General features: G+C 41.9%; 1 non-coding gene across 1 annotated transcript in view; it reads left to right on the plus strand.

Annotated features, from left to right (window-relative positions):
* Positions 1-6,800: 6,800 nt before the first annotated feature.
* Positions 6,801-27,955, plus strand: part of LOC104016049 (uncharacterized) — a 161,455-nt gene continuing 140,300 nt past the window's right edge. Inside the window, exons 1-5 of the transcript XR_015705975.1 lie at positions 6,801-6,896; positions 10,684-10,783; positions 19,582-19,659; positions 23,517-23,656; positions 27,045-27,223. This is a non-coding gene — a transcript (uncharacterized LOC104016049). The remainder of the gene's footprint in view (positions 6,897-10,683; positions 10,784-19,581; positions 19,660-23,516; positions 23,657-27,044; positions 27,224-27,955) is intronic.

Here is a 27,955-nt window from a genome sequence, read left to right on the forward strand (position 1 = left end):
TTTTTATTATTATTTAAACCAATAATAGAATTGGATCTAATTGCCCATCTTCACTCAGGTGAGGTTTTCCACCTGGGATGTTCTGCTAATAGAAAAGCTAACACTGACCTTTTGCTGCCAAATTAGGATAGTTAGGACAGTGACCAAGGGGAGCTCCAGGTTCAAATCTCTGCTCCATTTGGTTTAGGATGGTAAACTGCAATCTGATCCAGGGAAGGCAGAGATTTTAACACACGTTTCATTTCCAGGGTTCTCTGGATATACAACAGAGATTACTTCCACTGCGTCCAGTGGGCAGTGCTCTTAAAATTACTTGGATAGTTACACTCTTGCCCATTTACGAGGTCCTTTGAAAATATCTGTGTTTACTGGGACATTTAGCCAGCTAAATACTTAAATTCCAATTATTTTTTAGGCAGAAATTTGCATCTGAGATTGAGACAAGATTTGCATGGGGGCTAATCAATGAAAAATGTAATCAAACCATAATTCAGGGAAATTCAATAAAGTCTAGTGGGAAAGAATTAGGCATGGCCTATTATAAGACTCAAAACACATACTTAATTCAGGTCTTGCCAGTATTGCCGGTGTCCTAGACTATTTTAATGAAAAATATCTTCTGTTGTATTGCATGTATTAAATCTCATATATTTATCCCTTTCTCTTTTTGTTTCCCCCACTGAAAATAAGCGGATCTTTATATCCAGGGGAAGAACTTAATTAGCATCAGTTTAAAAAAAAAAAAAAAAAAGTCGTCACAACCCAATACAAAAAAACCCTAAGACCTATAAAGCTCATCCAGAAGTGAATACATAAAGACCTGTTAGGATTCCTCAAGCACTTCTGAGCCTCTGCATCGATACACTTGCTTTACTAGTCATGGTTTTTCCACACATTCTTGCCTAAGGCATGACAAATTTAATGGTGTATGTTTTGCTGAATTGTTGACTCTTGTTTTTCATTCCTGCTAAGTTTCTAGTGAGGCATAAAAGAATGTTTGTGAGCAAGGCTCCATGTGTACACAACTCTGCAATGTCTCTTTCCCTTTTGCCCTGCTGTAGACTCACTTCAGGCAAGAATGGATTAGTAGAAACTGAATTAGATTAAAAGGGAAACCAGGTTAAAGAACCAAGTTTTAGCTCCCTGTTAATTGTAACTTGCCTAGTGCCTGGATAATTGCTTGTAAATACCTGCTGAGTTGCCAAGCCTATGTTAAGGCTTGTCAGTCTTTAATAAATCTTAAAGACTTAAGATCCTACTCTTTGATGCTACCTATCACTTCCCAATCCAAAGGTAGGGCAAAACAAGGCAGTAATGCTGAGCACTCCAGCTCAGCTAATCTGGCAGAATGCATCACAAGCTTTATAAATGTGTGAGAAGGGCTGTACAAGAGCTTCTGAAAAGGTCATTGGTATTTTTGGAGCAATAAATCATGGAGGGAAAGATTTGCATTTTGGCTGTATAAAATCCAGGGCTGGATTAGAGAGAGCATACTTTGCAGTAATATTTCTCTCCTGACTTGTTTTATTAGCTTCCTTTAAACATGTTACATTATTGCTTATAGAATTTCATTTACTTGGATTGGCAGCTTGATAAATATGTCTATTGGCGATGATTTGGATTGCTCTGGGCATTAATATTATTAAAACCTGTCACAAGGAAATGTCTGAAAGATGACTTACTGTAAAGATTACAGCATGAAATAAATCATACAATGGTATTTGTTACCGTTTATGGCCTCTTGGAGCCGAGTCAATCCCTTTTTATGTTGCATTATTTTTCAAGTTTTTATAGCCTTACATTATATATCGCTGTCAGAAATGAACAGATGGGGTGTCAAACACGAGCCTTCTGAATAATTCCCACCCTCGGGTTATTTGTATGAAGGACAAGTGTAAAACTGTGTTCTCAAGAAAAAGGAGATAGATAGAGGTGGAGAAAGTGTTGTTACAGTGAGCAAGATCCCTTTTGTCAGCAGGCACATTGTGCTTTTGATCACTACCTGGTATTTACGCTACAGGGTGGAAGCTCTGTGGAAAATTTAGCAGACTGTTGGCATAGCAAAAAAACCTCACAAGTTAGACAAGTTTCAGGTTCCTTCAGCTTTACTTTTATTGCTAGAATGGGAGAGATGTGGAAGGGGGTGTTTCAGTGAAAGCCAAACCTCAGAGGGTTGTAGAAACATGGAAAAGTACGGATGCTTAGAGGTACGTCTCAGACACTTCAGGGGTGGAATTCTAAAAAGAGTCCCTCCTGAACTACACAAACAGCTTTTCTGGAGCTTGGGACACATAAGGAAGAAGATGAACAGATATTTTGGACACTGGAAGTTGATGGACTGCTGTTAGGCAGGGAGCTCCTCTAGGAAGAGGTGATGATATTTTGCATTCCAATTTGCGTTGTGTTGGGAAGTCCCATTTTTCTTGCTGTGTACTTTTGAGGACTACTTGTCAGAGTCAGGGTGACAGGTTTGGAAGGAGTGATAGTTAAGCTGATAAATACACATGCAGTTAATTAGGTTTATCTGAGTTAAAGGAATTTGGGTGGGAGACATTGTCCATGCCTACTTTCCCCTAGTCTTTCTTACTTCAGATCTCCAGCCCCCAGCATCTTGTACAGGTACAAAGAATATAAATCATTACTTTTGGAACATGACTCTTCTTGGTGTAAATGGATCTTTAAGCGCCCCAATAAATTGTTCTGTCAGTGCAGGCTGGCTGAATCTTGCTCATGGAACACTGAGGTCTTATCTTCACTGAACCTTGCGCAACCAGTGAGGCTGACGAATCGTTATGATGGAGTAGATATTTTAGAGGATTTCTGACACAGAAGACCTAGCTTCCATGGTGTGCAAAATCTGCCCAAACTTGTTTTGTACAGGCTGCCTTGTCTCTTTGCATGAAAACCAAGTCTCTTTACTGGCATTGCAAGAGGGGTTTCACTTTTTTCTCTTTTCTTTTTTTTTGAAACCCCATAATAAGGAAAACCATACTGCATTTGGGCTTTAAGTCACCAGAGGTGTTACTGGTAGCTCTAACAGGACTCTTCTTCCATCAGTAATTTACTACTTGATTCGCTTTTGGTTGAATTTTGTATATAGCCCTCCAGTTATTTTTTTTTCCTTCCTCTCTGGAGAGTAAAAAATTTGGAATACTAGAAAGAAAAAGTCTCAGCCCTTGCTTGCCCTTATATATAGAATTTTTTCTTAACTTCAGTTTGTATTGACGCTCACTATATTTGGCACCTAAACTCCCTGTGATTTTAGCCAGCCGCTGTTCCTTACGAATTTAGCTAGCTAATCCGAAGTTTATTCCAGCTTCTTTCTGAAGCTCTCATCCCTTGTGTTCACATGCCTCTCTTGTTTCTCTGTGACTTACCATTATAGATCAGAGCGCCTTATCCTTTGCAGCCTTTCCCTGTATTCCTCAGTCTTTTTTTTTCTATATTTCATGTGAAAATACACCACCTCTCTCTTCCCCAGGCCCTTGTCCCACATCTATCATCAAGCTTGCATAAGAGTTTTAGGGATTCACATTCACCATGCAAAGTACAGTTGTACTGCACATTGTAACTGGAGTTGCACCCACCTGTACATACTAATCTGATTCCATGTTATACAATAGTATAATCACTTAAAGAATTTGCATGACTGATGGTGTGAGTTCTGAGTGCATAGGGTTAAGTTTCATAATTAGCTTTCCCTGTGAACTTGTGCAAACCAGTCTATTTATAATTTGGTCAGCTCCTGATTTTTAATGAGGGTGCTGAGAGTGACTGAAGCCTCTGGCAGCACGCATTTCATATTTTAATTACCCACAGTAATTCTGACAATTACACCAATGTCATAAATCACATCATAATGACCCATTAAAAAAAAACACCCATATTTAATGATTGGATGGGGATTTAAATTAAACAGATATGCAATGGCTTAACAAGAAGCCAAAAGCTCCGTGGAGTTTCGAAGTCTTCCAAATCTTTTCATTGAGCTATGGCTCCAGAAAGTCAAGAAACCTTCATGCAAAGTTTCTTTCACAGGCAAAGTCGTGATTTCCTCAACAGGGGTTTGCTTTTCGTGGGATGAAATCCATTCCTGTGTGCCAGAATCAGACTTCTACATGATTTGAGTCTTGGTAGCTAACTGGCCATTCTGGTCTCTGTCTTTCAGTCCAGGAGAATTTAGGATGTCACTTACTCTTGGCAGTGCCGATACGCTGGTCACAAGTATCCTTGGATGTCATGCAAGCATAATGGCATTGGTTTTTAGCCAGTTAACTTGAGTTTTAGTAGGGATAGCGTAGAGGTACAGCTCACATTTTTCTGTTCTGGCAGATAGCTTTTGTTACACTGTCTATGGTTTAATGAAGCGTAAATTTATCTCTCTTTGGTGTGGTGCTTAATGGCCTTCTTACCATTGACCATTGTTGAGGAGAGCAATTAGTAAGGGATGGGCGACATCACATTGCTTACATAGCATTTTCTCCTCTGGTTATTTCTTGGGTGGTGTCACCATGTGCCACCTCTTATGCACACCTGAAACAACAGGACTAGGCTCGGTCTGCAGGTAAGTCCTCTGAAGAACAGACTCTGCACAAAGTTACCACCCGTTCAGCCAAAAATAAGGCTGTGCTACCCAGCATAGTCTATTATTCGGCTGGGTCCTGGCTCCCTGGTTTTGGCCCTTAGTGAAAATCACTTCTGTTATCTAAGATCTCGAGTAAGCCAAGTTCTGCTCTTTAGATTATTTTGCTATTAATAACGTCACAATAAGTGGGTGGAAGTAGCTAATGGCTCTAAGCCACAAATGATCCCAAATGTTCCTAGTCTCTACTCTCCTGTAAACCTTGACAGATTGGGAGTGCTTAGTAAAATATTGTAACACTCAACACGCATTTACAAGACAGTGATCTGTCCCATGACGGCTTCCAGATGTGTGAGTGTGTGCAATTTCATAATTCAAGAACAGATTCTATTGCCCTCTGCAGATCCCCCATCAGGCTGTTCATAAATGCTGCTCATAATTAAATTAACCCACTAACTAGCCATGCAAATTTTGATAAGCAGTGACTAAAAAAATAAAAACGAGGAACTGTTGAGATGCTCTCAAAAAATGACAAGGTTGTCTTCAGAGATTATTTATCATTATGAGAAGATTTGTTTTTTTCCTTTCCTGTTTGCCAGATTCTACTTTGTCCCTTCATACATGACAACTGTTTCAAGGTTTTAATCTAATAATTAGGAGCTGAATTTTGCCACCCTTACTCAAGCTGTCTGCTGTCCTACTCTCTGAACAGCCTTTCTGGAATCAAAGCAAGCCTCTGTTCTCTGTGTGGGTAGCAGGATCAAGCTTTAGTTTTTAAAATACAACCTGTGCCCAGCCCAAGTAGCGGTGGAAGAACAAAAATATGCACATACACTTGTCCGTGTCAAGGAGAAGAAGTTGCATTTTATCTAGCCCTCCTGTGACCTCAGAAGGGGAGAGGCAGACTTCAGCAAAGATTTCACAAGGGATGTTGTAAATAATGAGCTGTTGTTTTCTGTCAGAAACAATGGCTCATAGCTCTGACACATGAGATCCGTCTGCAGAAGTAGTATCCAGCTTCCCCACGATAACTGTGCTATATTAATTTGCAAACGTGTTGGAGTTATTACACCTGGTTTATATCTATGGCTGAACAACATGTCCTTATACAGTGAAGTGTTAGCTGAGGGAGGTGATTTGGATGGAGGGTTGAATGCAGAAATGGAGAGCAGATAACAAAAGCAGAAGGTGTCTTGTCTTATATGTCACTCTGAGGTTTCTTTAGTGAAGTAGGCCCTAATGCATCTAGATCAATGTTCAGGCAGTTCAGTCCAGTTATCCTTGTGCCTTCTGAAATTCTCTAGTACTGCCAACTCTTCAGACTTTGCCACACAGCTATCGGTTCTTCTTCTTAAGGCATCATCACCCAGAGTCTTGTTATTAGAGAATCTTGGCTCCCTTTTAAAATGTGGTGTCAGACAACGCCTATCAGACTAGGATTCAGCCTTCCTATTTGTGTGTTGTGTAAGTCTCAGTGCCGCATGTCTCTTCCCATGCTGTTTTCTCAGTTCAACTTGGTTTACCTTTATTGTTCATGTTTACAGCTCTAAATAAAGCAGGAGTCCCTAAACTTGGTGGGGGACTGTAAGTATTGCTGCAATATAGATGATAACTACAGACTATTTTTATCTTAGTGTATTCTGTACGACCGCACTGACTTCACTGGGATTACATGTGCATTGCTTCGGGGCAGATTTGGTTCAGTGGATGTAATTAAGAAAAATTTAACTACTCATTTTTAAGATTGGTTTTACTTGTTGCCTGATGTATTTGTTAATTATTGGATGGAATACTCTAAATTATAATATTTTGCAATGAAACGTAATACCTCTGTGTCAATTAATTAAGCCTTGTAGTTCCTTACGGGGTAGGGAAAGCACTTTGATTTGTTGTGATTGGAGTGATATAATCCATGATGACGAACAAGCCAAGTCCAGACAAGCACCATATTCTCACAGTGCGGGCCTGGGAGTGAGAAAAGGGGCTTTGTAGCAGCCTTCCCAGGCACAGGCAATTTTCATTGTGTGTGTGAAACTCCACTCCTCCCTAAAGGAAAAGGTTAACATATGTGCGGATCTGGGAGCGATTCAAAAAACAATAAGAGGATTCCCAAATGGGATGTGAACCGAACAGCCCACATGCCAAGTGTTAAATCATCCCCAAGGCTGTGGTACAGAGGAAGGGGAAGGACGTCAGGGCATTTGTGCTGGTGGGCCGGGCCTTTCCAGATCCAGCTGCTGGAGCAACCTGCCCGTGTCACGCAGGTACCCACGGGTGTATTCTCTCTGGAGACTTCTGTGCACACATTTCTCACGTGAGTAGGTTTCTGGGGAGCAATGGTACAGCTCTTCTGGGCCTTGCTTGTCCTGAGGTGCTTTGTGAGTAGGCTTCTACCCCTTTATCTCTCTGGGCAAAATTTAGGACATGGAAATAAGCTCTGATCCCTGAGGATTTGCTGCTGTTCTGTACTTAGAGCACAGAAGGCAAACCAAATGAGCACAGACCTCGATGCGTACACGTGACATTAAGACTCATTGTAGCCACATTTTCCCACGACAAGGAGTGGAAGAGCTGATGTCGGAAGACTGCAGGCGAGGCATTCAACAAAGCTTTAGGGCTTTGCAAAGGCATTATGAAGAATTTAAAGATAGCTTGTCAGCGGGAAGTTGTTGGCAGCTAACAATTTGATAAAAGGACTTCCACTCCCTGCCTTCTAATGCTATAGACAACTGTTAATCACTTATGTTAGTCCTCAAATGAAGTTTGAAACATCTTGGACGTGTCTAACCATCTCTTAGCGTGGCTGAGAGCTAAATTATCTACTTTGATTCATGGAAACATGACTGACTGGTTTATATTAGGTCATGGCTGTGGAAACAGGCAAAAAAGAAATGCCTTACTATGTTGTAGCACTCTCAGTTCAACTCTGGTACACTGGACCGAACTGCCATTTTGGATGATATATAAGGTATTGAGCTGGGGTTATTTGCAGTATAAAACCAAATTTTTCTTCGAGTTTAATGGTGGGCTATTGTTGTAATAGACTCAGTTCGTCTGTGGGTTGGGCACAGACCAATTACACCAGTGGCTTATGCACCTGACACTGTGGAACACTATTTTCAAAATGTTCAGCTGCTAGGGCCACATTTTCAGAAATGCCCACAGTCCAAAGTACGTAGTGCTTTTGTAAGTCACTCCACTTGTACCGTCTTTGATAACGTGGTCTTGTGCTTTTCTGATATTCTGTTCAGTGCAATGTAAGTGTACGAACCTCAAACGAGAATGTGCTAGAGAAAGAAAGGTAACACAGACGTGGCAATGCACAGCATCATGTGAATGCAACTGTTTTCTTTACAGACTCATGCAGAGCCAACAGAGATAACTGTGCCCCCACAGCACAGTCAATTTGTGACCCAGATAACCTGCTAATGGCTGTAGTGAGTGACTGTAGCTCAATCAGAGACTATTTCTGTCTCTGCTGGGTACTACAGCATGTCAGTTCCAGTGCCCTCATCCTCAAGCTCCTCAGAGTCCAGTGCAGGATGATTTACGAGTCTCTCAGGAAAATCAGATTTCTGTAAGAATCATGTAACTTGCAGAATATATGGCAGAAGGATCCCTTAACTAAAGAATGGCTTGTTAAATCAGAACGTGCTTGGCTTTGGCAAGGTGGATGCCATTACGATGAAGTGGTTTTCCTGCTGTCTTTTCCTGCTATCTCCCACTTTAGGGATCCAACAGGTGTTTCCTCCAAGGCGTATATATTTCCCATAATATTAGAATGAGGAGTTGTCATTTCTGACAGGTTGTGTGTATAGATGATGGCTTTATTATGATAGAGATATATACATTGATTGATTGGTAAATCTGAGTCAAGTAAGGGAGCCTGTGAGAAGATAGTCTCTAACTTGCCAAAATACCATTTAATCACTGGCCTAAGGATTCGTTATCTGAGGAGATGTGTGGCTAATAGATGCAATCGCTTGTGGTTAGCACAGGGCTGCATAGAGGCACTGCAGAGATTTAAAGGGGTATGTGCTCCCCTCTCCCTCCAGTTTTGTACTAGCTTGCTAAACTCAGGAGAGCCAGTTTGAAGCCTCTCCCTCCCCTTGTCAGAGATGCAAAATTACCTTTCATTTTGCTGAAGGCGGGTACTTCAAAGCTGATCAAAAAAACGCTTCATGTAATATGCTGTTTGCCTGTGAAACTTCTTGCTGCAAGCGCTGCTGAGAGCAAGAACTGTGCAAGTGGCAGAAGAAAGCAACAGGGATAGGTAGTGTGGTGGCTTTGGCTATGTTTTGTGAACTTCTGGAGATCGATGGACTTCAGCTGAAGGGCCTGGAAAAAGATTGGAAGCCTCAGTCTGTAAGAGGAGCAGAGCTGTCACGAGCCATTTGGCATCTGCAGCACTTCACTTTGTGTTTGCCCTTCCTTTCTTTTCCCCTAGGCTACTTCCAGCTGCCGGTGTCTGCTGCTCTTGCCTCCTCTGAAGCAGCAGTAGTGCAGCAGCCAGCGCACACAGATCTGTTCTGCCTCTTTGGTGCCTTTCTTGCAGACGAGACTGGAGAGCAGCTAGGCAAAAGTCTGTCATTACAGTTTATGTCCATGCCATTAGTAGACCCTTTGTGGCTTTTATATCTTGTGCTGGTTTTAGGATAGGTGAACATTTATAAAACTTACAAATATATTAATTTAGAAGAACAAGGTAACCTGTTCTAAGATGATCAGTCCTGGGATTTGTTATTAGTCCCTTAGTTTAAGACCTGGGGAGCTAGCAGAAACTGTAAAGAAGTTCCAGCCTGGTCTTTGAATTCTCATATGGAATGGGAAAGACTCTGTAGCTATGCTGCAGTTATTGAAATGACTGTGACGTTTAACTAGTTCTCTTGGGTAGGGGTGAATTGTATAGCTATGGCACCATGGAGTTCGGCACAAGCTGCAAAACCCCGAGCCCCATTTGCAAAAATGGGGCAAATTCTCAGGTTCCCTAATGCTGTGCTAAGAAGTGCTAAAGCCAGTACCAGTGTAAGCTGGTCTGTACAGGGCACAACTAGATCCACTTTGCAGGCCTCATAATGAATGACACCTTCCCCTAGCAAAATCCCCCCCTCTCCTTTCTGTTAATCTCACCTCACCCAATACTGCATAGGCAAGATAAGGACAAATAGGACATGAAAAGGAATGTCAGGACCAAACACTTGTCTGGTCCTACAGCTCTACTAAAGCTGTTGTGTCCAGTATGTATTGTAATCCTAGATGGCAAGTTTCAGTTATCGTTGTGATTTCACTTACAGAGTGATTAAATAAACTTTGCTCTTGGGCCAACTGTTCAAGGCTGACTCTACCTACAGTAAAGCTAGAGAGCTGGTGCTGAGCAAATGGTTTATCCAACGGATTCAAGGTCTTTTTCTGTCCATGCCTGGGCCTTGAGGAGACATGTGAACAACCCTTTGTTGTTTGGCATGACTTCCCCAACAATTCTATTCTGTAGCAGTCCTTTGAAACAGTTTGATGTTCAGAGCAGCATTTGACTGAATGGCTTTTGTTTCATGTGGTCTTGTTGCTGCTTGTGAACTAACTCAATGCAAACACAGCTATGGATCTGCAATTTGCCTCTAAGAATATCCTGCAATATGGGCATAATTTAAAGTCCTTGAAGACAAGGGGAAAATTCCTGCTGACTTCTTTTTGCTGTTAATCAAGACCATGTTTATATAAATATTGCTTCAATGAATGTCCCCACTGAAGAACTCATTATTTAGAATAATCCTAGGGACCAAGTCCAAACAGATATAAACATTACAACTAATACAATAATTCAAGGAAACACTTTGCAGTATATTTTTATATGCAGTATGTTTGTCTCAGCTGACATTGACAAAGGAATTCCTCTACCACACAACCCTTTTCCCCCATACTGTCATGGTTCATATGTGACTCATATGTCCTAATTTTTCCTTGCTACTATGGGACGTGAAAGTTATGATGTAGATAAAGAGGGCATCTCAGCAGCAGCCGGAGATGTGATCTCAACTTGGGTAAACTGTAGCTGCTGCTCCTGAGAGGTTGTTCTGTAGCTAAGAAGTTTCTCTCTGTTTTAGGGGGTTTGATGGCCAAGGAGAGGAGAAGTGCAGTGTCATCCTAGATTCAAGAGGAATGTTCCACTGGTGTGATGCTGTTGCACTGCAGGAGGCTATTCTGGTAGGTGTGGGGGATTTGCTTTTGGGATCCTCACGTCTCTTCCTCCTTGTTCTCCTAGGAATAAGATGGAGCTTCAATGTATTGATCTAGATGGAGGGCACAGCACTCTCCAGTTTACTGCTGTTTATTTAGCAATGTTATCTTAGCCAATTTCTAATTTTGATTTCATATGCAAAGGTAGGAGACAGACCCTGCCCTGGAGGGGAGAGACTGAGGGTTTACCATTACCCCTTTTTCAGGAGTGAGCTGCAGATAAAGTATCTTGACCAGGGTCGCGTAGAGACTCTGTTGCAGTGGTGGAAGCTGAAGGCTCATTCCGCAGCCATATTCCCGTGTAATCTAGGTGGTAACCTGGGAACAGAGAAAGATCTCCAAGGGATCAGTAATGCCTTCTGTGTTCATGTAAAGCAGGGCAGGCACTGTATCTCAGGAGAGGATCTCAGCAGATGGGCAAAGGAAGGTCTGATTGACATCTGTTTTATTCTAAAATTTTGTATGTTGTGTTTCAAGACCCCTGTGTCTGTGACATTATTGATCTGGATATCTGTAAGACAGTTTGGTTTATTTATTTAATGTGTCTAATCCGTAAAAGAACAAACCCCATCTAGAAATGGCAGGTTGCACTCAGAGCTGCCAGAGAGCTGAGAGTAGGCAACCAAATCTTGCAATGAGGTGATCAAAGATTTCATCAAAAATACAGAATGTTCAAGCTGTTCTGCCAGCTGGGAGACTTGTAGCAGGCTGGAATTCATGCTGCTTGAAATGCTGCAGCTTCCTTCCAAGCAAATAAAAGGACCCTATTGCCCAGCAACCTCCAAAATAGGATTAGTCATTACAAATGGGCAAATATCCCAATAGGACTGGAAGCTCAGCTCTGTGAATTGAGGGGTGATGTTTTGAAAAGACCTTACAGGCGGGTTTACATGAGGAAAAAGCTCACAACTGCTAGTGTGTCCTAACTCCCCATGCGCCACTTCTGTTTTGTACTGAGTGTTTTTGTGTAGCTAAGCTAGACTGTGCAAGGGGCTTCTTATGAGGATTAAGAATGTCCACAAAGGAAATTAGTGTATAATAGCTATTGCACTTCATGTTCATGCAGTACCTTCCTTTGCAATCACATTTCTGGGACAGGCAAGCCTGGGAGTCTTAAGACGCATTCTGGGGAGTGAGTTGGGTGCTTGACAAAGTCCCAGACTGTGCTTTGGGTTTTTAAAAGTTACATTTTTGAAGTTGTTTAGGTGCTTAAAGGTGCGAGTATACTCCCATGGCATTTGTCATAACACTTCAGCATTTTGTTCTGTTTGGAAACCATGGGCAGCTAGATGGATATACTTTACACAAGTTCTTCCTTGATGTCCATGCAAAACACAGGGCATCTCAACACATAGCAAAATACGGTCCTCTGACTTTTACGTAAGATTACACAACCATCATTCTAATACAGCATAGATGTTTGAGAATTAATATATTTTTTTTTCCTTGACCTCAGTAATAAAGTGATAAATGCCAGATATGGCCAGCTTCTTGGCCTCAGGTTGGAAGGAAGGCCTAAGTCCTCCCATAGTGTCTTCAGAATGGCTCACCTGTCCCTGCTGCTCACTCACTGTACTGACTGCTCCTGTTGGTCTTGTAATTGTGCATTTCCTCTGCAGATTTCAGCAGTAATAGTTTTTCCAATTGTTCCTATAAAATAAGCTATAAAATAGATTGTGTTTTTAATTGTTTAGCTTCATTCAGCAGACTAATCGTTGGACTTCAGGCATGTTACATTAAATACAGCTAAAGGTTTCATTATTCAATTTAAACTAATCTAATTAGTTAGAGACAACCATTTAATTTGGTTATGATTCTAATCTCTCATCAGGAAACTTCTCCCTGACAAAGACCCTTGTTTCTCTGTGGAAAAAAAACTGCCAAGGACTGAACATTCCAGGGATATACTGATCCCACAGTTCCTGGTTGGTTAATGTGGACATTAATGCAATGGCTCTGACAAGCCTGGTTGGCTGACTTGGCCATACTACCTACCAACTGTGAGGCACCACACTAAGCAATACCCGCTCCCCAGTACATTTTCCCAGGCTAATTAGCTCATTTGAGAAGCATGATCAATTAGCCAGGAAAAAAAACACCAGACCAAAGTAATCATTAAGCTCCTGGCATTAAACTAGTATTGTTGCCTTGCTCTACATTTTTTATGTTTTATGCCAACATATATGAATTTTTCACTGCTGTAGGATACACTTGGGATCCAAATACTTAATGGGAGATACTTCTTTTTATATATAGTCTCATTCTACCCATAGATGTTACGCAGCTAAGAAATAGTTTAAGTCTTTCTAACTGAAGAGAAAAATCTAAATAAACCAAGTAGCTGGTTTAGAAGAACTCTGTTTTAAATTTAGAGTTGCAAGGACCAAGCAGCACTGAACCTGCAGGATCACGTTTTGGTCTGCCTCTTTGGCGATGGAAACTCACCACTGATTGGGCTGCAGGACTTCATGATGCCCTTAAGAGCTGGTAACAATTTCCCATGAGTTGAAAGACATTGTTTTTCTTGGGTCTTTGGAATATCTGCAAAGAGAATGGAAATTTATTCAGAACTTCCCAAAGCTGTGGTTATTCTCAGTAAGAATTTTTTTATATTCTCTTTCCCTCTTCCTTCCTTTCTCTAGCTCTCATGCACATTTCTAAATACCTTTTAAAACTTTTTGATGATAGCACAATTCAGATTCAAAAAGGACCAACATTATCTCAGGCTCTAGACCTGAGCTTGAATCCAAGATGGTGTTGAAAAGCTTTCCCTTCTTAAATATTCCTTTTCTTCTGGGGAAGTCTTGGTACTCTCTGGTTTCCTGCAGAAGCACTGAGAAGCTAATCCCTATTGGTCAGAGAAGAAAATTCACAGGTCTAGACTTCCAGTTTATTGGACACTTCCCCATTTCCAAAATTGCTCAAACCTTGGAGATGTTTCCAAAACACCTTTGTGCCAGCTGAGTTTGAAACAAATTTAATGTTCACCTTTCACCCTTAAAGATCCTTAATGTTCAGCTTTCTCAGATTTCTCCTTATCGCTATTTCTTTGGTTTTATCAGGGTAGGGCTCTTTCCTGTGCAGATCTGAGGGCAGCTAATGGCCAAGATTGTGCTGCATGCGCCATTCTGTCTTCCAACACAATGCTTCAAGCAGTCCTTCCCTGGTGGATGCGGAAAGCATCCTGGCCACTCTGAACATCTGATCCACGCAGGGTAAGTCCAGCTCAGCCCCCTAGGTAAGCATGCTTCCTTTTGCCTCTGAGCATGCTGATGTGACCAAAATGGAAGCTAAAGGAGGGAAGAATGAAAGGATCACTTGTCACTAGTCTAAGCCACAGCCTGTCTCTCCTGAATATAAGTATGTAATTGAAAAGAGCCAGGAGTCCATTTTAGCGTAGCCAGCTGTTAACAGCCTAGTCCAGTTCCTGTAGCTACAGGTATGCGAAGGAAGGAGTGATAAGGCAGCATTGCTCCTGGAAATATGCCAGTTCCTCCTGCAAATTCTCAGTGAAGCTTCAAGGTTTCCAGTAAAGAGACTGTGGCTGGAAGGTAAAGGGTAACCAGTGTTGGTAACTGCTGTATTATTTGCAAAAGCATGTGTGAGTGGAGGCCCCTTCCATCCTTCAAAAAGAGAAGAGCAATGCCTTTCCCTTGAGACTTGATAGGGTGGGTGCTCTGTTCCCAGACAAACAGAGCTTGTAGCTCAGAACTGCAGTGGAAGCAAAAATGACTTCAGCCCAGTAGAATATTTATTGCATCTCTTCCTCCCTTAATTTGGCGAAGGAGCTAAGATTTGTCCTCCTCTTGAGAATGTGGAGTATTAATTAACTGAAGACGGGCTGAGAAATGGATGGCTCTCCTAAGTGTTTTCCCTATACTTTATTATCATTCTAGGCTTTTAAAACAATGGCTGTGCCAAAGAAAAGATTAGAGTTGAGGCAGAGACAGGGTTTTTTTAATAACAACTAGACAAAATAATATCAATATACAGAGTATACAATCAGAACAGAAGACAAATTATTTATAAGGCATATTTGAGTAAGAGGTAATCGTGACTTGAATAGATTACTTTTATCTAATGTATTTATTGCTACATAAATATAAAGATGTATGGAACTGTTTATTGATTGTATCTAGAGAGGAAGTAAATAGTATGTACTTTTATATATATAATTTATGTATCTCCATCTATAGTGACAGATATAGATACTGTACCTACTGCATCTTTATACCTATACCTGGAAAACAGAGACTCAGAGCAAAAAGGATGTTTCATCCTATCAATCGCTGTCCTACTCCCCTCCAGTGTTTTTTGTTTTATCACTCAAAATTGTGGTACATGGAGTGCAGAACTCTGAACTACAATGTGCGTATGGAAAATAGAGATGTGAGCATCTGTTCATCAAAACCTTACCCAGCTGCCTTGCAGGGTTCATACTTAGTCATTTTTCTTTGAGGTGATAGCTTTTGGCTTGCTTTGTCTCCTTCCAGCAGAAGACCTCAGGGACCTAATGCTGACATAGGTGTGATCAGTTGGGTAAGCTGAGGCATGGCTGGTTAGGCAATTTACCAGGCGTATCATTGTCAGAACCATCACCACCTGCATACTCAAAGTCTTTTTTTTAATCCACAAGCATATTTTTCCCTCACTTCCCTTGGGAAAATGGGCACGTGATGAGTTGCATCAGAAAAATGGATCTTGCAGATTTAAACCTGTTCGGCATCCTTGCTATCATGAGAGATGGGAAAAAAGTTTGTTTAGTCATACTGGCAAAAACCATAATCAAGTTCTGTAGTTACAAGGTCACCGAGAACAGTATCAAAAGGATTTCTGCTTGTGCAGAAAGAGGCTAGTAGTCAGAACAGTTAGAGCAGAGACATGCAGGCACAAGGCTATTTGTGTATTGCAGCTAACACTGTTTCAGCACATCAGAACCAAACCAAATACACACCACCACCTTTCGGGTATGAGCAGAAATTGGGATTGCTTGGTCCTCTGTCAGGAACCGGGGTAAAGTATGGTCTAGACATTAGAACGGGTGAATGGAAATCAGTGCTTCTGGGTTTCTTTTCTGGCTTTGAGAAGGGGCAGGATCAAGTAAGGGTCATGGTGTCAAAGTTTCTTCTATTTCTCTTACTCCTTTGCTGCGCGTCCCTGGCAGCTACTAGAGGCATGCTGTACCTCAGCATAGAGCCCCATAACAATATTTATTTCCCAGGCTTGTTTAAAGCCAGATAAATTCAAGCTCACAATGTAGCAATACACAAATGCAAATTATTCTTGTTATTACCCATTACTGTGATCAGTTATTTCTGAAAGATTGATTCAAACTAGAGAGGATAGATTCTATCACCATTTACTATAACAGCATTGTCTTACTCTAGTTGACAAAATACTGTGTTTCTAAACCCACACTGGTTTATCCATTTTAGGTGTTTCACTTTGCATATTTATAAGGCCCCTATTGCCTAGCTCAGATGTTAGTGAATTGTCGCTCCATAAGCTGACTACAATTCCAGTCTAATAAATCTCTGGCTACTCAGTTAAGGCTATTCTTCAGATTTACAGTGTTTTCTGCAGACAGAAAAGCAGTGCTCAGTTACAGGATATCATCATCAATGAATAAAGATGTATTTGCAAAATAAGGCTAAGACACAAGTTTCACTTCTTCCTCAAGTCAGCCATTAAATCTGCTAGTGTAAAAATAAGCTCGCTCTCCTTATAGCTTCATTAGACGAGTTGCTAAAAAAGCCAGCCCATTTTCTTCTTTGCTGCCACAGTTATTTATAATTATAGGACCAAAATCTTAGGTTAGGATTCCCATACCAGAAGCTCCTTCAGATTCAACTGCAAGATTAAGGCTGTTTCTTACACTCTTTAAGGTCTTTGCCTGTGAAGGTCTCCAGACGCATTACAAATGTGTGCTCCTGTAAGATAGTAAATTACTTACAGGTTGTTGCCACCAAGTTTTGGATCAAGGTGCCCAGAGTAGAAACAGAATGTGCATGTCCCCACTCCCACTGTTTCAGTCTCTGCTTTCCCTCCCACCATTGTTATTTTATAGGAGTTCATCTCTGAGAAGACAAAATTTTCACTGATAAAATCAGCTCATCTTAGTTGGTCCCAATGGACTGGATGGCCTCCAGGTGAAATAGTTCATGGGAGTCAGAAAATGAGGAAAGTTTCAGGGAAAAGAGAGATACAAGCTGGGAAAGGATGGCTTTTATCAGAATTTATTTGTTTCTTTGTGGGGAGGAGTGAGAGTAGGGCTGCTGGCCTTATTTAAGTTATATAAGAGCACTGAAGACAAGTCCAACTAGAAAAGAACCAACAGTACAGAGAGTATCAAGAAATTTTCCAGAGTCAGTGGCTATCAAGTTAGCTAGGAAGCAATAAGAACAGCAAATGCTGGTAATGTAGCCAGGCCGTGCCCATGCTGATCGGAACTTGGTGTTGGTTCACCTCTGCAGTAGTTAATTACAGTGTACTGGTGAAATCTGCATTTTCCACCAGCGACGTACATGTACCAGTGGGTGCTGTCAGCTGCAGAGTTGGAAAACCAGCAGGTTTAGTAAGTCTTTTCCATTTGTAGGAGAAATGTCTACAAGTTGTGCAGAAAAGGAAATGGACAGCAGAAACTAATGCATATAGGGGAGACCCAAAGAGTACGGCAGTCCTCTGCGTCACAACCTAATTTTGTGAAGGAGAAGGGTAAAGTTACATTCAAAACTTGGATCCAGGAAACCTAGCCTCGACTAATGCTAGTAGCCGGGAGAGGAAGCAGGTAGAAAAAGACAGAAGAATCGTTGGGAGAGCTTTCTAAAGCAAGATGATTATGCAACTATTATCTGATTTAAAAAGAAAAGACAGAGGCTGATGTTTCTCACTTAGTAGTTGTCATTGCTGATGGGACAGCAGACAACTTCGCTGGCTATCCAGCTACCCTACCCATCCAAATCCTTTCTCATCCCCAGCTTTGATGCTGTAGACAAAGCTATAGCATTTTGCATCCTAACCATAGTGGAAAACAGTTATTGGGATGGAAGACCCTGAGTTCCTTTAACAGCTCGGGTGCTTTGGTAAGCATTGCGGCAGGCATAGTCTCAGTTTGGAGATTGTAACAAAGCCCAAATCAATTGCATTTCCTGTGGTTTTAGATTTCGCTGTGAGCATTTCACACCCAACAAACCCAGGCGTGTTCTGCACGTTACCTGTCTCATGGGGTAGAGAATTAGACAGGTCTTAGAGAACCAGACCCACACAGAGGTAAACATTACTTACACTTGCAAGAATGAGCGTTTACTAGGGTCAGTGCTGATGCCAAGGACTTCTAGTCTTTCCCATGGAAAAATTTAGGTTTTCCAGTAATGCTGTAATTATCACCCTGTCATGTCACAAAGCAAACAGGTTGGCAAACCTAGGTACCGAACTAAATAATCTGTGGCATAATCTAAACATATAATGGTAATTAAATCTGACAACTTAATAAGATACTGAAATTCAAATGTACAGTAGTAATCTACAATTAAGTAATCTTTTGTAATAGCACCCTGCCAGTTTGTAAAATTTCAGGTAGAGCGCTATGTACTGTTTCATAGCAAAAATATTGACATAGGGAAAAGGTATCCAGGCAATGATCAGACGTACATTCAAATCAACCGGTACAGTACGTGGAAGGGCACAATAAAGGCAATGATTCATTTCAGGCCTTCAGCTGCTGCCACTAGCATGCATTCGGAGATGCCTTGCTATACTTGGGAAGGACTTTTCTGCTGTTTTGAGGGATTGTGATGCCTGACATCTTTAATGAGGTTTTTGGCAGTCCATTGCCTAACCTCAGAGATGGTCGATTAGAGCAATGGTCCATCTAGGACCCTGTTAGGGTCTTTGATCTCCAATGTTCACGTGCTCCTCTGAGCAGAAAGGATCCATTATGCAGTATCTGAACTGGAAGAAGTTCCATTTCTAGCATAATCTTTAGTGGAGTTTAGATGCCATCATTTTGACTTTGATACTGTCTTGTGCAACAAGGAGTATTATTAATACTCAGTTACCCAGATGCTGTGCTAGGTAGCAAAGGAAAAATTTAGACATAATGGTACGGGAGACAAGATTGGATGTGATCAAAACACAGAAAGCAGACTTCAAATTGGGACTGATTCTACTAAATCAGCTAGCTGGGGAGAACTGGGAGGAAATAAGGACACGTGCTTCTAGGAACTTCTGGATTTCTCTTTTAAGTCTTTTTGGTTGCCAGGTTTTAAAAAAATAAGTGATGGTATATGCTTTTGCCTTCATTCCTGCAGCACGTGTCCCATCTATTTATGTACAGCCTTCTTGAAGGGGAAGGAAAAAACACAACCCCCTCCCTCAAAAGCCCTCTGAGTGCAAATTGGCTTAGTGGGGGCTTTGTGCCAAACAACACTGTAACCAGCACTGCTGCTCCACTGAGGGTAATTATATTTTAGTTATGATGTCAATAAGCAGCTCCCAGGGGAGCTTTTCTTTTTTAATCCTTTGAAGTTCTGAGTGCATAAAGTGAGCCTTGGAAAAGCAAACCAAGGCAAGAAACTTTCTAAATATAGGAAATGCTTTGGGATTTTTGCATGACAATGACATTTTTAGGCATAGGTAAGAAATTTCCTGCATTTGTCAGTCTGAACCATTGTGCCTTGGTTTCTTTCTTTTTCTTTCTTTTTTTTCTCCTTTCTGCTTCTGCTGACTTCCCTCTCTCCTCATGTTGTTATTGACTGTTTCTACAGATGCTGTTTTCAGAGCGAGAGCATTGGTGAATCAATCACAGCCATGTTATAAAAGGATCCCCATCGCTACAGAGCTGAGTAAGTTGTTCTTTAGGAACAAATTTCACAGAAGCAATATGCATGCTGCATTATTTATTTACCCCAGGCCCTTTTTAGAATTCACGGGCAGAAAGCGACAAGCACTACATGTCCAAGGAACTTTAAAAGGTTTGACTTAGATGTTAATTCACTGGCTTTGAAGGAGTCAGGATGGTTTATCAAAAGAATAAATATAACAAAGTGTTACAAAGGTCTCAGTGTGTAGCAAAACTCTGAAGCATCCATTTAGGAGAAAGATGACGTCCTTGGGTTTTTTTCTGCTGGACTGGATCTCAGGAGATCTGAGTTCTGGTCACATGGCCTGCATTCATCCCACCTATCCTAACATACTTCACTAAGGTAGATAAAGCAGAAGCGTATTTGCCTCGTTCACCTTTATTTTCAGTGGAGAAAGAGGCATCACCAAAGGCAATACTGCCCAGATGAAATCTGAACTTGCCCTTTTAGCCATGCTTTCCTCTCTGATGATTTGAAAAAGCACTGAGAGAAACTGTATACCCAGTTTTCACCCCACAAAAAAATGGGGTGAATCAAGGCCTAATTCTCTCTGTTGCAACCCTACCCTTTGTGAAACACCGGTGATGGTTCCCTCCTCCTCTTCTGGATTATGGGGGTAGCTGCAGGCTTCCTCATTTGTACAAGTGGCTGTGAAAGAGCAGAGCCTGTTCCAAACAGCCTGCATTGTGCAGCGATTGCTTGAGGTGCAGCACTTGGATGGGTCCGTGCACGTGCCAAGGTGGACAGAGTGCAGGCATTTTACTCCAGAGCCCAGACACCTTTGTCCTTATTCCACAAGGCTCAGCCTCTCTAGTCTGCATTCATAACTGAAGTAACCCATGGAGTTCTTTCATGCCACTCTTGGCTATCTTCATCTCCTGATGGTTACAAACTGGATCTGTTAATTAGGAACATGTGCACCGATTAACTGATTACTAGTAACATAGCAGTCAGCGTCACACCAGAGTGGTATGGCTGGGCTGCCAGTCCCAAGGGACATGGATGTTTAGCTCCATTTAAAGTGCTGACACAAGAACGTACCCATCAAATTAGCGTAGCGTGTTGCTAGGCATCATGACTGGCCGCTGACTCACTCTGGCGCTTTTTTTTTCTTTCTTTTTGATGCAATGCTTGTAAATGCTGTGTGGATTCAGCACATGTGGGGTCCTTGCTTTGGAAAGCACCAGTCCTCACCAGGTTTGCAGCTGGAACAGGGCTAGTGAGCAGCCTTGGCCTGTAGCAGGCACTAGCAATATTTTATTTATATGAAGCTCTGATGTACTGCTTAGTCAAAACTTGCACCTGATGAGCTGTGTCCCAGAAGCAGTTAAGCACCTCAATGGGCTATTCAGTCCTGTGTGCTCCTTAGACTGAAACACTCAGGAGCTACTGCAAAATAAAGAAGCGCAAAATAATGATAAGATGATGATGCCTCCTTCTGAGTAATTTCAGAACTCTTGAATTTCCCAGAGTGATATTTGGATGTCTTGTGCTGTGGTTTAGGCTTTTATTTCTGCTGTGTCCAAAAGTCTCAGAAATGTTTTGAGCTGGCTACTGAGGCCCAGCTCCTCTGAGAAGATATTGTGCAGTCAAGCTAACATCTTCAGACAGGCATTGCACCCCTGTGATTTCCCTCCAGGATGTGGTGTGTCAGTGGAGGGAAAAACATCTGCGATCTGTTGACATGACTTGGATTTTAGTCATGTCAGATCTTTGACAAAATAATGAATTGAGCCCAGTCCCTTAGCACATGGATGCCTTCCCCTGCTGTAGTCTTGAACAGCACAGAAATATGTTCAGAGTTACAGGGATGGGCTAGGAAGCAAAATAATCCCAAGAATTTAAAACCTGGAAGCACAAAACAGCTAAACAAAAACAGCTGGAGCTTTCTTGTGATTGAATAAGCTTCCTGTAAGTCCCTCTGGTAGACCTTGATCTAGACAAATGCTTGCTTTTGTGCCTATCTCTAGAAACAAGCTGAGAGGGGTAATACTCATGTGCCTTAAGTTGTAAGGGCTTTGCTCATTCCAGGCAATTTCTTATTTCACAGCACACTGAGTGTTGACCAAGGGTTATCTGTATCATTTGGTGTGTCTGACAAACCAAAGCCGGCAATATGATGCGTATTGCTAGCACTGTTGCTGCTCAAAACCTGCCATAAGAGAAGCTAAGACCCTTCGTATCTTCAGTTGAAATCCTGTCACCACTGAAGTCAGCAGGAGTTTTGCAATTAATCTTGACAGGCGCAGGAAGCAATGTGCTATCTCAGTAGAGCCAGAACTGCCAAGCTTGACTTGCCTCTGCCACAGTTTCTTTGTGACCAGGATGGCATGCCAGAGCCCCCCGAGTCCCAGAGGTGTGCCGTGGTCCCAAAAGGTGTGCTGTCCTCTAGCACCTACTGAGCTAAGGGCATGGAGTCAGGGACAGAGTTGATGGAATTAGCTGAGGGCCTGCAATCCCCTAAAGGGGGCTGGGTATGAATTTTGCCTTGAGGAACAGGAGAGTTGTGTGCTGTCGTCATGCTCTGACATGCTGCTGCTTCTCCTTGCCCAATGGTGAGAAAGAGAAAAATAAGAAATGCTAAACTGGCCGCTTCGCATCAGGCTGATGCAAGGCCTGTTAAATGGCAAACTTTGCATGGGGTTTCTGCAGGCCCAGATAACCAAGCTGATCACGGTTCGATGTGTCGAACCTCTTCTGAATTTGTGAGTTGGTTGGTGGGCTCAAGGGCATGTTATAAATGGTTATTCCTTGGAGACAATGGATTCTAGAAACCCTTGCCATAAGGAGACTGATCTGGGAGAGAAATAGCAAAGTGATCTGTAAAGAAATAAGAATCCTGCAAATATGTAAAGGAGAAAGAGAATGGTGTGGAGAAATAAAGTGGATCTCTTATTGTGGCTGTGAGACCGTGCTTTTCATACCCAGACTGTATAAGCTAGTCAGTGGAGTTGTACTGATTAATGCCAGATGCAGGGCCAACTCGAAAATCCAGGGTGGGTGAAATATTTGTGTTGAGAATACATGGCTGAAGGATGACACCAACACTGCAAGACAACAGGAGACATTAATAGTATTGTGATTCTGGCTAGTTTTAGTCATCTTTAAAAATGATGCACTCAAATGCTTCCTGACCCAAGGGGACATAATAGAAATCAGTCATTACTCACATGGAGTTAGTTGTGCTCGCACTCTATTTTTTAATGGGAAGATATGAGTTCTTGATCTCAATTCCTCTCAGTCTCCCGCTGTGCTGCTGTCATTCATCAGCATTCTTACTGGTAGTGCTGGAGTGCCAGGACATACCTAGCATGTTCAGTAGCACAGCAGGGGCCTTCTGCCTGGGTGTACTTAGATAGTTCCCTGAAAATAGAAAAAGTTAAGGAGGAATCACTTTCAGAGCAGAGGGAATTCTGCAAGACTATCTCAGCCAGTGAGAATAAGGTTGAGAAACTGGTGAAGATTCCTGTACCAGTAGGACAGCTGTGAAAGGGACTCTAACCCCAATTAAAGCCAAAAGAAACAGTAATCGTATTTCTGTTAAGTCAGGAAAATTAGGGGAAGAAATTAGATTATTCTTTTCTTTTCCAAAGCGGGTAAATTAATTATGATCTGATATCTTAAAACTTACTTTTAGGATTCTCTGTCTTTTGTCTGCCATTGCACAATCAGTTACCAACGCTGAATATTTTGTTCCTCCTTTCTTTACTAATGCTGCATGCTGTTGCTAGTGCTGGACACAGAATGGTAAATTGGATTTGTTAACTTTCATTTCTGATTCTAGATGGCTTCTCTCTGTTGCTCAGATGTTTCCTCTTTCTTCCTTGCTTTTCTAATAGAGTCTTCACCAAATGCCTAGTTCATTAATCAGGCTCCCAGCAGCAATTCTGAGATTCCAGAGCAAGATCAGCTTTTCACCACTGGTGCCCCCACAGGAGCTATCTTCTCAGATGGCTTCTTGAGTTCTCTTTTGTCTGTGGTAAGTAGATGTATCATGTCCTGTCATATTTAGTGGCATCGGTGTGTAACAGTGATTACCAGCCAGGATAAACCCACTTAATCTAGCCTTAGCAATGGTCAAGGCCATGTGTGTCAGAGAAGGGCACAAGAAACATTGCAGAGATTGGTGATGTGATTAGTTACGCGATGCCCTGAGAATTATATGTATCTATTCGTATTTAAGCAACTTGCTAATCAGTGGGCCTCTCTGATTCCTTGGGGTAGTGGGTTCCATACACTGAGGGGCAGCTATCAGCTCCAAAAGACACGTCTTTTAATATGTGCTATTAGCAGCAACTGCCCCTGTTGTTGATATACACATAGAATTATTTGGAGAAACTTTTAGAGTGTTTTTGTTAAGTTCCTCCTGTTCCCAGCTGCAAAATATTGACAGGCTGCAAAAGGTATTTAAAGGCAGCCTGATTTATTTACTTTTTGACAACGTGATGTTACAATCAGTCCCTCTAAGGGAACTGCAGTCACTGAAGCCAAAATAGCATTTGACATCAGCTGGCCCCTTGGTGGAAGCTCCAGCATTGGTGCTAAAGGCTGAGAAGATTTTGTGCACTCTGAATTTTTACCTGTTCATGTAGGAAGGAGTTTTACAAGGCTGGCTGGAGGTGCATTGGTAAGCTGTGGAACAGGGAGCTTGCACTACCACCACTTTACCATAGCAGGCGTTGGGATAAATGGAACATTTAACTCTTCTCATCTGTCCATCTAGCACCTAGGCAGAAATTCACTGGAAGTTTGGATGGAAAATCTATTGAGCTCAATGGGAATCTCTCAAGGGCTGCTTTCTGAAAAGGTATAAAACAAATTTCACACACATGGCCACCGCTGATGTTCCGCAAAACCACACCAGATTTTAAAAGAAGTGCATATTTTGATTCTCTGTAAATTCCTGGCAGTATGTTCTTCCAGAAGCATTTGCATCACAAGGATTGAATACATTGCACCAAAACTGCAAGAATGGAGGGAACGTGGTGATCCCACCCTGGTGACATAATCATTTTAAGTTGCTGTCAAAACTGAGTGATTCTGTCAGTAGTGACACACGTGTGGGTCACACCTCGGTGGAGTTATGCCAGGATTTTGGCAGCAAAACAGCAGTTCATCTCACAAGCTGGCATTTCCAAAACTGCCTTTTTTTTTTTTTTTTTTTTCTGGAAGCCCCTTTCTTCCTCTTCACCCCGATTCCCCATGCTGCAGTCAAGTTCCACATGCCTTGCTCTCAGCTCGTGTCCAGGGGGATAGTGCTTGGGTGGCAGTTTTACAGAAACTGAATAAATACAAAACAAATCTCTCCAAGGGATAAGCAGTCCAAAATAAGTGTGTCAAGTCCAGTTATGCTTTTCTGAGAAGACTTCAGTGCTAGGGAAAGTATTATATTGCTGCTACTCACTGATATGTCAATCAGCCAGATGGTAATTAATGACTGCTAGTGTCAAGTGTAAAAGTAACTCAAGACATAGCATGACCTGTCTTAAAGGATAAAATTTCACTCAAGTGTAAGATTCCAAGTCTGTCCAGGAATGATCAGCACTCAACTCTGCTTTAAAGTAGAGGGGCACCTTAGGTTGGATTCAGTCGTTCTGTAAATACAGTGAAGACGGAGAGAAGTACAATACTGCCTAGCAGTTGCAGGATGAGAGAAAAGATGTATGAACTGGAGAAGAAAGAGAAGCAAGGGAGCCTTCAGCAGTCCGATATCACCTCCTTTTGCTGTCACTGTGAATATCTGTTGAAATTCCTCAAGACAGAGCAGGAGTGCTGTTTTCTTTTAGCTTGGAAGAAGACTGGCAGAAGAATCGGAATGGCAGAATGTGGTCTGTAAAGTGAAATGTTACCCCTTGGAAGCCTGAAGCAGAACTGGCATTTGCTTCAACATGATTCTTGGGGTCTCAATAGGCAGAAAACAATTCAATGAGCACGATCGTTATGGCTCAGGTACTCTAATGAGCCCGGAATTCCCTTCCTGATCCAGCTGTGGGTTCCTAAGCTATACAGGACCAGTTTTAAAAGCTTAGTAGCAATGTGGAGTCAGTGGGACTAGGCAACTGCTTGGGGATGGGAGAAGGTTTCTAGCCTTGCCTTTGTGTACAGAGGTGTTCCCAGGAAATCTGGTTGTCTGAAGCTGTAACCGAACAACAACTGGGGAAGAAGGCAACATCTCATGGCCGCATTACAGAAATGTTGCTCCTTTCAAGTCAGCTTTAAGACCTATTCTAAATGCAGTGTGTTATTTCTTGAGTACGCACACACACATGCACACCTCTATAGTTTCCCCGCCTTTCAAGTTCCTGCAGTGTAACTCAGCAAAGAAAGTACAGAATGAGGGTGACATGCAAATCCTATTAATTCATCCAAGTATGGAAATGCAATCCTTTTGATGTCAAAAAGTACAGCAATGATATGTTAAAGAGCTCAGCACGCTTCTGTTAAATATGTAAAGTGCAGATTCCCCCAAAGCTGTATCACTCCTGGATAACCCTGGACTATAGCTCCTTACTCTAAAAGACTGAGAAGTACTCTAACAGCATTATACCCATTTGCCCGACAATATGGTCAGATGTTCTTAAGCGGATTTGAGTTCAGCGTGGATTTAGTAACACCATTCCTTCTCTGCAGCTTGTTTAGTTTCTTTACTCAGGCAAATGCAGGTGACAGGTTCCACAAAGTGGCTCTATGTAGGAAATGAGCTTTTTGAGAAAGGGTGGAAAATAAGTTACTTGATGCACTGCAGGCAGAGGAAACACTTTTAGATTTTTTTTAAAAAATAAAAAGAGAGAGACTCTAGACCTTTTTTTGCCTTAGATCTGAATTTGAACCATGGTAACTTTTTTCCCCAAGAAACACTGACGGGTAAGGACACAGAGTGAGGTTTTCAAAACAATGTGGCAACTACAAGGACAGAGAGCTTCCTGCTGCACCAAGACCCTGTAGGTCCGGGCAGGGCAGTTGCACTCAGCCTCACCTTGCACAGTGTGCTTCTACTCAAGTGACATCGGAGCTGCTGCCCAGTGTTCTTACATGCATACGTGTGCGCGCGCACACACACACACACGTCCCCACACTACTCCACTTGTGCCTTTGAAAATCTCTCATTCACATACAGCTTAGTGCATTCTTTTATAAGAGCAGAGGTGGGATCTTCTGACTGCTCTTTGAAGCTGGAATGGGCTAAGCAGGTGGTGATCTGTAAATATTGTCAGAAAACTTTAAACATAATTAAGGACTACTTTAAGTACAAAAAACTCCAAAGTGTCTGTCTGATCGCTTTCTCTAGGTTTTCACTGGAAAACTTGGTTTTCCTTTCCGAGGCATACTCTTTTGTCTTTGGCTTTTCATTGTCTCTTTCTTTCCAGACGTACTACAACCAGCACATCTTGGCTCTGCTGCAGACTTTGGTGACAAGTGGGACAAGCCCAGCATTGGGGGAACAGCTGTTGGAAGAGGGCGGCAGACCGCACAGAAGTCCTGACAGCACGATCCACGATGCCTCCCAAGTCAGATGCACGCTAGCGCTCCTGCCGCTGTCCAAGAGGTTGCTAACGGGTGTCATGGCGAGTTACATACTGAGTGGTGCTTCGTGGGCTAGGCTTTCATCCGTGCTGCTAGTGCTTTTGGATCGTCATTACCTGAAGTTTAGTTTCATTCAGTTGAATCTTGCCATGTAGCTTGAGCCATATTTTGAAGAGGCAAAGACATCAGATAGCCTTATTTTATCCTAGATTCTAAGCTTATGGGGGACCAGTCATTTTCTTTCCTTTCTTTCTTGTTAAATATTATGGTACTAAAAGTAATGAATAGTGATGATAGTTGGCTAAATAAGTGGTTTAGTATTGGGCTGAATTGTCCACTTTGGTTCCTTTGAGATAAGAGTGGTTTTGCTTCTTTTATAGCAGGAGGACTCCTTTGGAGACATTTACTGCAGAGCTTTAGACTTGTTGGGGATACTCTGCTTTGGGCTCTACTGCCTGATGGAAGAGCCCAATCCATACAAGAACAGGCAAGCGTACTTCATCTCAAATTGTACCATAAGCCAAAAGATAGTAGTCATGACTTTGAAGATAGGTATGTTATAGGCAACCTGAACTCCTTTTTTTTTTTTTTTTTCTTATCTTGGATTTAAACATTCTTGTAGGTAGCTAAGGCCATTTGAGGCAAACTGGTGTGTGGTCTGAACATGGTGCTTACTGGCGCTTGTATGAGATTCCCTTATGTTCACTTAAGATGTGATTTATCTTTACGAGTGAGCCTTCTGCATTAGAGAGCT

The sequence above is a fragment of the Nipponia nippon genome, unplaced genomic scaffold (assembly GCF_047370975.1).
Source record: "Nipponia nippon isolate SJK-2023a ecotype South Korea unplaced genomic scaffold, ASM4737097v1 scaffold_27, whole genome shotgun sequence".
Lineage (NCBI taxonomy): Eukaryota > Metazoa > Chordata > Aves > Pelecaniformes > Threskiornithidae > Nipponia > Nipponia nippon.